This window comes from Lissotriton vulgaris, chromosome 10 (assembly GCF_964263255.1).
Source record: "Lissotriton vulgaris chromosome 10, aLisVul1.2, whole genome shotgun sequence".
Taxonomy (NCBI): Eukaryota; Metazoa; Chordata; class Amphibia; order Caudata; family Salamandridae; genus Lissotriton; species Lissotriton vulgaris.
In genome coordinates this window covers 407,967,894-407,981,187 of record NC_141698.1, presented here as the reverse complement: position 1 = coordinate 407,981,187, position 13,294 = coordinate 407,967,894, and positions in this window count along the sequence as shown.

Genomic DNA, 13,294 nt, shown 5'->3' with positions numbered 1-13,294 from the left:
ACTTGTCAATCCTGAAACTCCCCTGTTAATACATACAGGCCACCCCTAAGGTAGGCCCTTGGCTAGACCTATGGGAAGGGTGTTGTGTAGGTAAAAGTTAGGACATGTGCCTTTATTGTGTGGCATGTCCTGAAAGTGAAAAACAGCCTATTCGGTTTCACACTACTGTAAGGCCTACTCCTCTCATAGGCTAGCATTTTAAATTCCCTAATAGGTACTTAAGTGGTAATTCCTGATCTGAAAGGAGTAGCCTTGTCATGCTTGATATTTTTAGAACAGCTGTGATAAATCCTGCTTACTGGTGTAGGTGGATTTTACATTACTATTGTAGAAATGCCACTTCAAGAAAGTGAGCATTTCTCTGTGCTTATGACTCTTTGTGCTTTGCAGCCTGAATCCAATCCAAGTGTAGGCCTGGTTGACAGCTACACTTTGTGCATACTTTCCAAAAAGCCACCATACAGGAAGGGCTCGGTGTAACATGAAAGGCATCTGCATCCATCTGCATACTGATAGTCTACGTGGGCTGGAATAGAGGGAGTCAGGTTGCACTTATATTTGTATAGGCTGTTTCCTGCCCTCACACAAGGGCTGATTTACCCCTTATGATGTCTGAAGCAAGGGATGGGATTGAAAGAGGGTGTTGTGCACTTCTAAAGTTCTTTTGAAGTCACCTCTCCATTAAAGACATTTTGGGTACAGGGGCTCTGGCTTCTTGTTTTTAGACACTGTATGGGACTTATAATAAGACACTGCTGGCTCTACATACTGCATCAGGGATTGCTGTACTTCCAGGAAGATCACCACTTGGACTACCTTGCTTTGTCCAGCTGACCAGCTTTCCTGCTTGGCAGCTAGAGAAACTGCCTTTTAGCTGAGGAAACCAGTGTGTTGGCCTGTTGCCTGCCTCCCTGCTTTTGTGCCCTCCACTGTTCGCCTGTGATCGGTGACTGCCCAGAACTGGCAGTGGGACTCTGAGTCTGGTCTCTCTAGTCATCTGCAATTAGCACGTTAAGAGCGCTTTATTGGAGATTTGATTTTGGCCCTAAAGAGAAGTGCACGGTGAGTGATTCATGTTTCTAATTTCTCCTTATGTCAGTAATCAGCACATGTTGAGTTCTGTTGCCCAGTGAAGCTGTAATCCTTCAGGCAGAAGAGAACTTCACCCAGCTTCGCTCCTCTCTCAAAGGAGAGGTTGAGCTGTAGGGAGCACACCCGAGATTCTGCCCCACAGTGTTGGGCTGCCTGTTTACGGCATACTTGCCGCCTCCCGTGCCCAGCTGATTGCTGAGGACGCGTACAGCAGGTGCTGTGGACTTCTTGTGTTTTCCAACAGAGCCTAGACATCGCGCTCTGCTGAGTGAAGGTTCCCGCAGTCAGCAGCAGTTCTCTGTGACTTGCGAGTCTTTCCCAGCTGGTACCGTGCACACTGCTGATTGGGGATACTTGGTTGGGAACCCATGTTTCCCAGGTACTCACCAGTCCCGAAAGGGCCCGGGTGAGTCATTCTGCTGGGGTTCACGGAGGGCTCATTCAAAGTGCTGTAACTCCCCTAGTGGGAGAGCCTAATCGTTTACAGAATTATTCTAGTGGGAAACTGGAATTAACTTGCCCTAGTGAGAATTTCTGGGACTACTGTATCACTCTATGTAGGCGCACAGGTGCTCCTGTGGCCTATGCTGGATTTGTAAACAATCCTGTTCCAGAAGGCTCCCAGAACTACCAAAAACATATTGGTAGGAGTTTAGGTGCGCTGGGCCTACTTCTCTATCATTATATGGGAATATCATGCAGTGGCCTCCAAATCTGGCTGTATTACTGGCAGAGTGTTTTTGGTTGTACGGTGACATATGGTGATTCATATGTTTTATTTATTATCTGCTGCATTTTATGCCTGCAGTGTTCGCTGCAGGGCTTAATTTGTGCCGGTGCTTGCCGGTGCTTAGCACCGGCAATTAATTATCAGGGCCGGGTCTACGAGCGTTAAGTGCACATAATTGATTTTATGGTAATTAGTGGCTCAGTCAGTGCCACTGCTACTCGTATATGTATATAAGAGCTTTATTGCGTGATTAAAAGAAAAATCATTGCAAATACAGAATCTTTAAAATTTGTAAAAGATACATTTAAAATACATATAAAAAATGGCGACTGATTGGGATCCAATGTGGATAGGGACAGCCGATGAAGCCTGCCAGGACTTTAAGCCAACGACGAATCACTGGCCTTTCGCCCCTCGCAGAGTTTTATTTCTGCAAGGTCCATGAACCTTACCAAGGCACAGTTTAATTTGATGTTCCTGGGGTCAAAGCAGGCCAGAACTGCTGCTCTGCACGATCTAATCTTGTTTGTGTTCCAAAGGAGCTTCAAAAGGAACCGTCTTTCATTCAGCAGTTTTGGACAAAGGCATAAAATGTGCGTGATGTCTTCTTTGTGATTCCCACAAAGTCGACAAAGTTCTCGTCCATGGTCTCTTTTCCATTTTGGGAAATGGGCCAACAGATTGATGACTCCCAGTCTCAATTTTAGGAATTTTGATTTAGTTCGTGCAGTAAAAGATACGGTTAAATACTGCTGCGGAATCAACGAGGCATAGGAATGCAGAGTCAGCCACCCATGACTTCTTTTTGCCAGCCGTGCCTTATCTTCCACAGTTGACAACTTTTTTGTGCTTAGTTTCGCTAGCCGTTTGAATTCCATTTGGCTTACATGCATGCTCCAAAGTTCATTTAAGCATAAGGTTGTTAGGCCTTTTTTCCAATAGTCGTTCCCTGCACGCCATGAGTTCGTGTCGAGACTAACCCAGAGATGGTGTGCTAGACTGCCTTCCTTAGATGATCTCAGTTTGTGACAGCACACAAGAAAGGTCATGGCTCTAGCGTATGGTTGATGGCAGATTCCCAGTTCCAACCTGATTTGTGCCAGATGCCACTGCTACTCTACCACGTAAGTGCTGCTGTTAGAGTACTGGCATAGCTTTTGTAACGCGTTGAAGTACTTGTTTACTTCACTTGCCTCGCTTCACGACTCAGTCACACACCACTTGTCACACTAGTAAGTTATTACTCTTCTGTTGAATCATGCACTGCAGTGGCTCAGTGTTGCCGGCCCAGTGGGCGGGACACTGATTATTGGGCAGGGCTTTGGTCTTCTGCTGCGGTTGGGGTTCTGCGCGCCAAGAGGCGTGCAGTTTTTTTTAGAATGATTTCAATGCGCGGATTGCACACTTTCGCAGCTTTGGCACACAGCAGACAGCACAGTGCACACCTCATACCTGGCCACCTCTCCCCTCCGAGTCAGGAACTTCCAAACAGAACATGGCCATTCGGTTCAAGATTCAAAGAACCGTTCACCAGCGTCGCTAAGTGAAAGTAAGTCAGTGTAAGAGTGAAACCGAAAGGAGGCCAGCAGCAAGAAGCAGCCAGGCAGGACAGACCGTGTTGTTTAGCTGCAAGTGCGACATCACATGCTTCATTGGCGAGCCTGAGGAGTAGTCCGGCGCGGGTGTAAGATTAGTGTAGCCGTCCGCCACCAGCAGTGAGTGAGTGAGTACTCTACTACTAGTACTGGCCGGTCAGACTCCGGCCAGTGCTGCCCGCAACCCCTCTCTGTGTTTAAATATGATGCCCATCTGTTTTTCAGGATGGGAGGGGCGGGGGGGGCGTGTAAGAGAGCCTGGTGGCAAACGGACTTCGACCTAGCATTGTTGTTCTATAGTTCCACACTGGGATCTGGGTGTAACACCATATACAAGTTTATCACCATAAGAAAGGCACCAATCAGGACCCTCTGCTGCAGCTATACACACAGCTCTGAAAACACATATATTTTCTTATAAATTGACATAGGTATCCCATGCCACACCCTTCCGTCATTGACGCAGCTAGCCTGTTTTGAAGTACTGCTAACTTTTGCAAAAAGGGAGTTGAGCGAGACAGGCGTTTGGATTTCAACTGTTGCCGTGCTGGGAGGGCGCTGGGAGCCAAGGTTTAAACGGGTTCTGTTGATTATGGAGTCAACGGTATATCAACTTCAGCAGGTACCTTCTCCGGAAAGTCAGAAAAAAAACGTCTGCGGCCCTGAGGCAAAGCCCCCACGATCACATCTCGCACAGATGCCAGGGTGTCATTCACAAGCTCGCTGTTTGAACCGGTCTTCAGTGCCAAGTGGCAGCTACCTGAGAACAATAACACTGCCGCGTGCCCACTCTGTGCAGACAGACTCTGCGCGGCTCAGAGCATCCCATGAGGCTGTTTGGGAAACAGGGAGAGGAGAAAGTTGTTCAAATCAGTACCGAAGAGGGGTTTGGGAAGCGCGTGGTGTGGATCGTGGCAACTTGATGGGTCGTGTGTTCACTCATCTTCATTCACAGTGCTGTGTCTCTGTGTAGTGGCCTCGCGAAAGTACAATGGCTCGAGTTCAAATATGTAGCATGCACCCACCCCCTGTCAGAATTGGCATTAAACAACAACCGCAATTTGGCTGCAGTTGGTCCTTCGCGCACTCCGTGTCCCGGTGTCACTGCACCTGCTGCATTAATGGCAGCCACAACTCTGTACCACGGCAGACTGCAATCATACCAGTGCAGATTTCGGGCCAGATGTATCAAAGTTTTTCACCAGTAACCGCATGGCAGGCACCAGCCAACAGGTGAGGTAGGGCCTGTGCAAAGTGTGGGCGGCAGCAGCAGGCCCAATTAGTTAGCCTAAGTAAGGCTACAGCGGCAGCCTGCATGCTGTGCAGTGCACTACTGCAGTCAGTCTGTGTGCGTGTGCGTGTCCCTGTCCGCCCGGCCCGAACCAACCGGTAACTTAAGTTAATTGACACATGACATGACTGCATGTAAAGTAAGGTAGCGGCTGTAGCCGCCATGTGATGCCACTGCCAAGTCGAACTGGAGTCAAGTGATTAATTATCAAATTCCAGAGTTTTTTAAAGGAAGCTGTGATTGTAATACCAGCTTCCACAGTGCGTGTTGGTAGCCTGTGGGCTTGTATACACTGTACAAATAAATCTAAGCAGAGGCTGAAAGGCTAGGTGGAAGTGCGCAGCCTCTGTGAGCTGAATTAAAAAATGATGCAAGTAAGAGGCCGCATATAATAATAATGATCCTTTTAACGTAATGCTAATAACTGATTCCTAGAGTTTCTTGTTGCGCAAATGGGTGCAATTTCTGATGTTTATATGTTTCCCTGGCCGTCATTGCTTTATTTTGGCTAACGAGAAACTGTCACCCATAGTCTTTCAAATGCCACTCATATTTGCTCAGAAATTATAGAAAAGTCACACCTAGCAATCTAAAACCTTCGCAGCTATGCACGAAGGGCTCTGACAGGCGATAGACTGTGGGGCTCTGGCAGGCAGTGTGGAGGCAGAAGGTAAAAGGCAGCAGCCATCACTAGTTCTAGCCGTAGTTGGCCAAAACTACAGGCTTCAGCCAAACTTCGATCAATTCCAGATGATCCAATGCTTAGCTGGTGATTGGAACCTGAAAGTGTGAGGATGAAGCCTTGTTGCCAGTTAGGGCTTAAAGTGTGAAAAAAAGAAATGCAGGGGGCCAAAGTTTGTCTTTTGAGACCATTGGGAGAACTTCTGAATGCCAGTGTTGCAACCTACGGAGGCTTCTGGTCTTGATTCCACCTCATCACGGCTCTTTCTTCACTCTGTACGATTTTCTCTCTTGTATGTTCTTTTTCAAGCCGGATTTCCCACTGTGTCTCTGTTTCCCTACCCTTCTCTTCCTCCATTCAATCTTTTTCACCTTACTCTCTCCTGCTCTGACTCAGTTAGTCTGCTGTTGAACAATAAGTCCAGGCCTTCAAAAACGAGGGCTTGTTACCAGCACCTGCAACAACTGGCACAAATTAAGCAGTGCAGTAAGGGCAGCACCCAGCGCTTAATTTCAGCTGCTGTTTTCGGTGCTCAGTACCGGTACCTAATTCTCAACGCCTGTATTCAGGTACCTATACAAGTCTGGCATCTGGTGGCTCTGTCTGTCTAATTTTGAGTTAAGCACAGCAATAGATTAATAATTTCATATACATTATATATGAATAATATCTACTGCTCACACCATTTTTATAGCTTTAAGTGACTTTAAATAGTCTGAATTGTCACACTTGTAGGTGAGTGTGTACTAGTTGTGTTGGTACTGCTATTAGCAGTACTGCTAGGGAGGGAAAATGCGCGGTGCAAGCTGCAATGGCCTCCCGAAAAGGGTCCTGGCACTTATGTTTTTACAAATTAAGCACTGGTTTACTGTGGCTGGAACTTAATAAAACACCCCGGCTGGATGCCTATATGTGACATTTCAATGGTTCATGGCCTGGATCATGGATGTTTATGTGTGACATTTCCACAGTTTTTGGCCTAGCCCTGTCCTGGAGGCTTATGTGTGACGGATTATGGCATGTTTTCTGGCCTGGATGCTCATGTGTGACATTTCCATGCTTTCTGGCCTGAGGGCTTAAGTGTGACATTTCCACAGTTTATGGCTTGGGTGCTTACTTTTGTGTGACATTTGCATGGTTTATGGCATGGGTGCTTATGTGTAACATTTCCATGCGTTCTGGCCTGAGGACATGTGTGACATTTTCACGGTGTATGGCTTGCGTGCCAGTTGAGGGTGTGGGTGGAGCCAATAGAGGAAGTGGGTGGAGCTAGTGAAGGGAGTGGGTGGAGCCAGGAAAAGGGGGTGTGGCCTCCTTAAAACATTGAGCACCTGCACTTCATATTTTACAAATTAAGCACTGGTTCGCTGTGGTATGTATTTTGTTACCTTGCACTGTTCAGGATAGTGAGTACATTTTTGTTTTTGTTTTGCAATTCTTTATTCAGAAAGTTAAAACAGGACATTTCACATGGAGGAAGGAGAAGGAACAAAAAAGTTCAGTCATATAATAATAATATGATATCAGTAAATACAGTTCAGAGTTATACAAAACAATGTCCAAACAACAGTCAATAAACCCCCAAAATGAAGACTCTCAAGGGTTGAGTGGGTCATTGACTGGGAGGGTACACAAGTCATCTTATACATATGACATTACTAAGAAAAAGTATGGAACTAGGTGGGGCACTGGACAAAATAAAGGAGTATTAATAACATGGCAGGGGAGATGGAAAGGAAAGAAATGGGCAGGCAGGTTGGCCATATTCGGGCCCACACGTCCAAGGAGGGGTGGGGGAGGGAGGATAGGAAAAATACAAGGAAAGAAATAGGATGTGGAAAATGAAAAAACAGAAACAAACAAAAGAGAGATGGGGAGGCGAATGCAGGAGAGGAGGAGAGAAAGAATGAGTGTTAAAACCCTGGTCCTACAAGGACTATGACCTGGTGGGGCTGCACGGCATATACTCAGTGGGGGACAAATCAGGGAGAAAGTCTTGTGGGTGTGGCGTGTGTGGGCCCTCTGGGGGCTAGTGAGCTTTCATCCTTGAGAAAAGGGGCCCTGGTGTGGAGGAAAACCCCAGCCCTGTCTTGAAATAAGCAGACTGTCAAATTGGTGTGAGCCATTTATTGTGGGAGGGGAGCATGGGTGAAAAGCAGTGGTGTGGAATGCATATCTTAGCCATAGCTAGTGCCCTATGCAGGAGGCAACCGTGTAGGCAGGAAAGATTGGGTGAATCCAAGAGGTGATTCAGAATGATCAAAGTAGGAGAGAGAGGGGTCCTGACAATCAGGGCCATGCTCAGTGTGTTGCCAAGTGCCTTCCAAAGCGGTTGGATCAGGGACAGTCACAAATGATATGCAGCAAATCACAGTGATCATGAGGGCAACACCAACAGGTGGCATGAGGCAACAAGCCCACTGCTCGTAGTTTCATGGGTGTCCAGTGCCAGTCGTGCAAGGATTTAAACAGGCAGAATTTCAAGTGTGCCACGCTATCCCCATGGTCATGTGCCTCCAGGAGGTCTGCCCAATACCCCAGCTGGTAGTCTATCTGCAAACTGGTTTGTCTTTTAGTGCGGTCGTTATTGAGGAGGGTTATGGAGAAGAGGTGTCAGTTCTCAATTCCAAACATTTAGGATTAGCCAGAAGGAGTGCCCTCTGACACCTATCCAAAGGCCCCTGGGCCTTAGGGACACCACCTGGGGGGCAGGACTCACTCCAATGAATGTCACCAGCAGGGTCCCGACAGATCCAGTCTGAACAAGTCAGCTGAGCTCCTCAGGAAGGTGGGCTATTTGCAGCTTTCATGTCCCTGTAGCTTAACAGGAGGTCCAACTCTTGGTGTCTCTCTCTAGAGGTTCAACAGCAAGTGCAGCCCAACTTCAGTCTCCCACATGTCCTGAAATATTGTTGAGGAGGTAACTGGGGTGTCACTTTTATGCCCGACTGTAAAATCCAACATGGTACAACCTTTCTTACCCTGGTTAAAGCTCTGGGCAAACCCCTGAGGTGTGTCTAGGAAAATGAGGTGCCACCCCTGCAAACCAGTTCTGAAATATGTTTTCCCCCAATTGGATTGATGCCACACTGGCTACTTGTATAAATAAACAAAGTGGAATCCACTCAAGGTGGTAGTGATCCCTGAAGTGATAGGGAAACACACAGTGTTGTTTAAATACCCCTCACACACCAACAGGCCCCTTAGTGTCATGCTTCATCATCGGGGCCTTCGCACCCCTCTACGGGATGCGGCATGCTACGACTCGCGGATACGCAGGAGCACTTTGAAGTGAACTATGTGTGGGGGTGTGTGTATAGAACCAAGGTGTGAGTGAGGTGAGGTGAACAAAAAGTGAAAGGTTAAAAAATACCTGGCACGTGGGAGGAAAATTTTTTTTAATTTAATCCCCGGCTGGTATTATTAAAAGAAGTGCAGGGCGTGGTTAGGTAGATACGAGTTAAGGCATCGAAAACCACTATAAAAGTGTCAACATGTTTCGGAGGTCACAGCCTCCTTCTTCAGGACAAGGGTTATGCACTTACCCTCCCCTTACTCACATGCAGAATGTAAAAGTGTATTTAAAAATTTACTAAATTACCACAATGTGTAATATTCCTAACAGTGTTTTTAGTGTTAGCGAATGCAGTTGCGCCCAGTTGGCGAAAGAACTTACACTTCATCGGAGCCGCATTGAGGGAAGGCAGGCGAATTGCCAGTGCAGTAACCGTCTTTGTTGAGCAGGAAGGAAGGATCCCCAATATACGCTTAGGCTCATGAGGTCTTACATTTTAGAACTCTAAGTTCTTTCCCCAACTGGGCGCAACTGCATTCGCTAACACTAAAAACACTGTTAGGAATATTACACATTGTGGTAATTTTGTACATTTTTAAATACACTTTTACATTCTGCATGTGAGTAAGGGGAGGGTAAGTGCATAACCCTTGTCCTGAAGAAGAAGGCTGTGACCTCCGAAACATGTTGACACTTTTATAGTGGTTTTCGATACCTTAACTCGTATCTACCTAACCACGCCCTGCACTTCTTTTAATAATACCAGCCGGGATTAAATAAAAAAAAAATGTCCTCCCACGTGCCAGGTATTTTTTAACCTTTCACTTTTTTTCACCTCACCTCACTCACACCTTGGTTCTATACACACACCCCCACACATAGTTCACTTCAAAGTGCTCCTGCGTATCCGCGAGTCGTAGCACGCCGCATCCCGTAGAGGGGTGCGAAGGCCCCGATGATGAAGCATGACACCAAGGGGCCTGTTGGTGTGTGAGGGGTATTTAAACAACACTGTGTGTTTCCCTATCACTTCAGGGATCACTACCACCTTGAGTGGATTCCACTTTGTTTATTTATACATTTAGGGAGACTGAATCCACTGACTCTCTCTCTCCCCCTTCTGTTACACTGGCTACTTGGACAATGAAAGGGGCTGGCTTAAGTGTAAGTTACACCTGCCTGCGACAGGGGATACCCCTTTGAAGCTTGCTTGTGCAAATTGAGGTTACATTCCCCAGCCATCTTGTCAGAGAGTCATCACACCCAGCCAAGACCTTTTTGCTTAACTTTCATGAGAGCCATTCACACCTCCCAGCAGGCTGTCAGGAAATAGTTAGAGATTATCTATCATAGGGGTAGAGACTATCATAATAGCCTTCAATATATTTGGTGATATGCTGAAGGGCATGTGTCACACACTATGAATCTGTGGTGTGTCATCATGAGAAGTAGCCACTTCTGTGCCCACCAATATTAAATCTATGGCGGACCAGGATGAGGAGTCTGAGGATAAGGAAAAACGTTGCTGCTCTGTCCAAACTGCAAGACTTCAGTGACATATTTCGGTACTAACTTCTCCTACATCTTTCATTTGTATATGTGCCTCATTTGATTGCAATCTACTGCAGTTCTTCATGTTGGACCCACTCACACATTGCCTTTCAACAATGCATTGTTTTTGCCCTCTTTGAGTTTAAATGTGTTAAATATTTATTTCTTATGTTGGGTTATTTGTTTGCAATTTATTTCCACCTCCTACTGATTTTACATCAGCTTCTGAAATCAATTTTTCTGCTATTGTGTGCTAATCTGTTTTTAATTGATTTTTTTCATGTAATTTAGAATTTTACACCAATTTGTATTAAAACTATTTTTAACTAAATATACATTGGTGTGCTTCTTCATTACCTGCTAACCTACTAATTTACATATTTACATTTTTAGGTCATATATACACTCTAAATATTTTTATCGAGCACCTAACATTATTTTAATTATACAAATAAAACATTTTTAAATATTGCACATATATTAGTTAATGTATAAGACATAACTAATGCGCACACGATTAGACAGTTTTACAAGGATGGAGTAAATGCTGAAAAAATGCAGGTTAGTTGTCATGATCAGTAAACGGCTCAACTGTTTAATGAGAATAGAATAATAACTAGCAGAAAAAAACACAAATATAATTGAAAGGTTTTGCAAATATCAACATACAGGGTGGTGGAATAAATGATGTGTGTTGTAATTATCCAGCTGTTGTGTTTTTGCAGTCAAAACATTTGTGCAGACTGTATTTAAATGACTATTGGAGGGACCGGGTAAATATTACTTATGACAACCAAAGGCTTGTGTCCAAGGTGTTTGCCACTAGAAAACAATTATTTGGCTTTGATAGGATTTACTTGTAAGGGGACATTACCTGATAGTGATCACTTTTGCCATACAGTTTTAACAGACCATTAGCCAACAGGTTGCTTGAGGTTTATTTTGTAGACCAAAAATGAAGAAGACATGCTCCAACAATGTGAGAGACTCTGATTAGGTTGATTATAAATAAAATTAAAAAAATCCAACATACTTCTACATTTACTGTGTACGATTCATTATTAAATCTGATGTTTACAAGTATGTTACATACTTGTCAATAGGTCATTTAGAGTTATGGAGTTTGTAACATGAAGCACATTTTCCGCACTAGTCCATAGTCTTTTTATAGTTGTGGATTTCGAACACATTGCTTACTGTCTCTGAGCATGTACTAGATAGACAAGTGAGGTAGGCGTTGATGATTTTTTTTTAAAGATACATGTGTTTCAATCTCCTGCTATATGTTAATGTGTGGACAATGTTAGCATGTATGGTTTTTGGGGAATTGTTTAAAGTTGTTTAATATTGATCAATTATGCAAGAGCAGAAAGAGTGTAAACAAGCATTGCAGTGTTTGAGTGATGGTCAGTTGAGAGAGGAATAAGATAGGGTTGCATAATAAATAAGCTAATTGCTCTGGTGGTGGATTCCCTCGAATGAAGAGTCAGAGCTAGAATGAGGTATTTGGTTATGAAGCTGGGTGACTCAAATTGTGTGCTATATATATATATATATTTGATTATGATACGCTAATTTATGACAAACCATGTGGAAGAGCCTACATCGCTCTTCAGTAAACGTCAGTAGAGCACTCTCACTTTAATGAACCAAAGCTGTAAGCATTGAGACAATTATAATAGAACCATCAACCTGGGTACCTGGAGGTAGGAGTGTGTAGTGGTAGTAATAATTTAAGATATTTAGCTATACATCCGAAACATGACCTTGAAAACGCAGTGATCACTCAATGATGCTTGAAGGATGGATGTGCTTGCTTTTGCTCTATGACACAGTACCCCTGTCAGTGATAGACTGGCGTTGGACTATACATTTATACAAGAAAACTTTACATACTACAGTGATTGATGCTCAAAAATGCCATTTACCAACTAGATTTACTTTAAGTTTCACTAGTGAGGCCTGTGAGTTATACTCTGTTTACATTTTTGAACCTGGTCTAAACATGTTTTGGAGTGTGAATGTCTAATTTAGAACAGGATTATATGGTCAACCAATTTAAAAACACAATCTAAATAATTGATCAGTGAACGTATTTCGAAATAATATATATTTTCTGGAAACATATAGCCAACAGTTGTGTGGATAATTTTCAAGCAATGATGGAACATTTACGAGAAAACACATATGTGATCCGAGAGTTTAGACAATGTATTCAAATAATGTTCAACCGTGTGTTAAAGCATTATTCCTATGAATATAATACAGAATTGTGCTGCGTGGCACAATTCAAGAGCATAGTGCAGTGTAGTATTTGTCACTGATGTAGTGAAGGAATGAGAAATGTGATTGTTTATTTCTAGTTCGTAGGCAGGTTTAAGTTATTGGAGCAAACACCGGAGTAGAGAGGGTCATCTCTATTTATGCAATTGATGCAATAGTCACATACTTCCAAGAAGATAAGAAAAACATTTCTAAATGTCCACAAAATGAATGATGCCATGGTAATCAGTTAGAGTTGGCTTAATGGTGGAATATGTATTGCCAACATCCACAGAGTACTAAAGCAATACAGCCTGGGTTGAATGACTGCTACTAAATAAAAGAAATGGCTCAAACTGCTTAGATCTCATTATGGATAAAGTAAGAATCAAGTCATGCTTGCAAAGTAAGAGAATCTTGGGGATTGGGAAGATCTAATTGAGAAATATAAATTATTTAATGGGGCATCACCAAGACCAAGATGGCGCATACTTGTGAGGCTCCGGACCCGGCGGTTCCCTTCTTGCTGTTTGCTGCCACCGAAGCCCTCAAATTCCGCTATGTGCGACTGGCTGAGGATGCAGTGAATCGGGTGGCTGCGAAGAGGAGTTTGGCTGGAGTTTTTGATGCCCGCAACTGAGGCGAGAGGGGGCAATTCTGCATGGCCTACACAGCCTCAGAGGCCCAGTGGCAACAGGGTCTGTGGGTGGGTTTGAGGCCAGTGCACGAGTCGGGAGTACATGCATGAGGACGACATCCCTCCACTTCTTTCACAGGGTGGATGCCGTCCACCTGC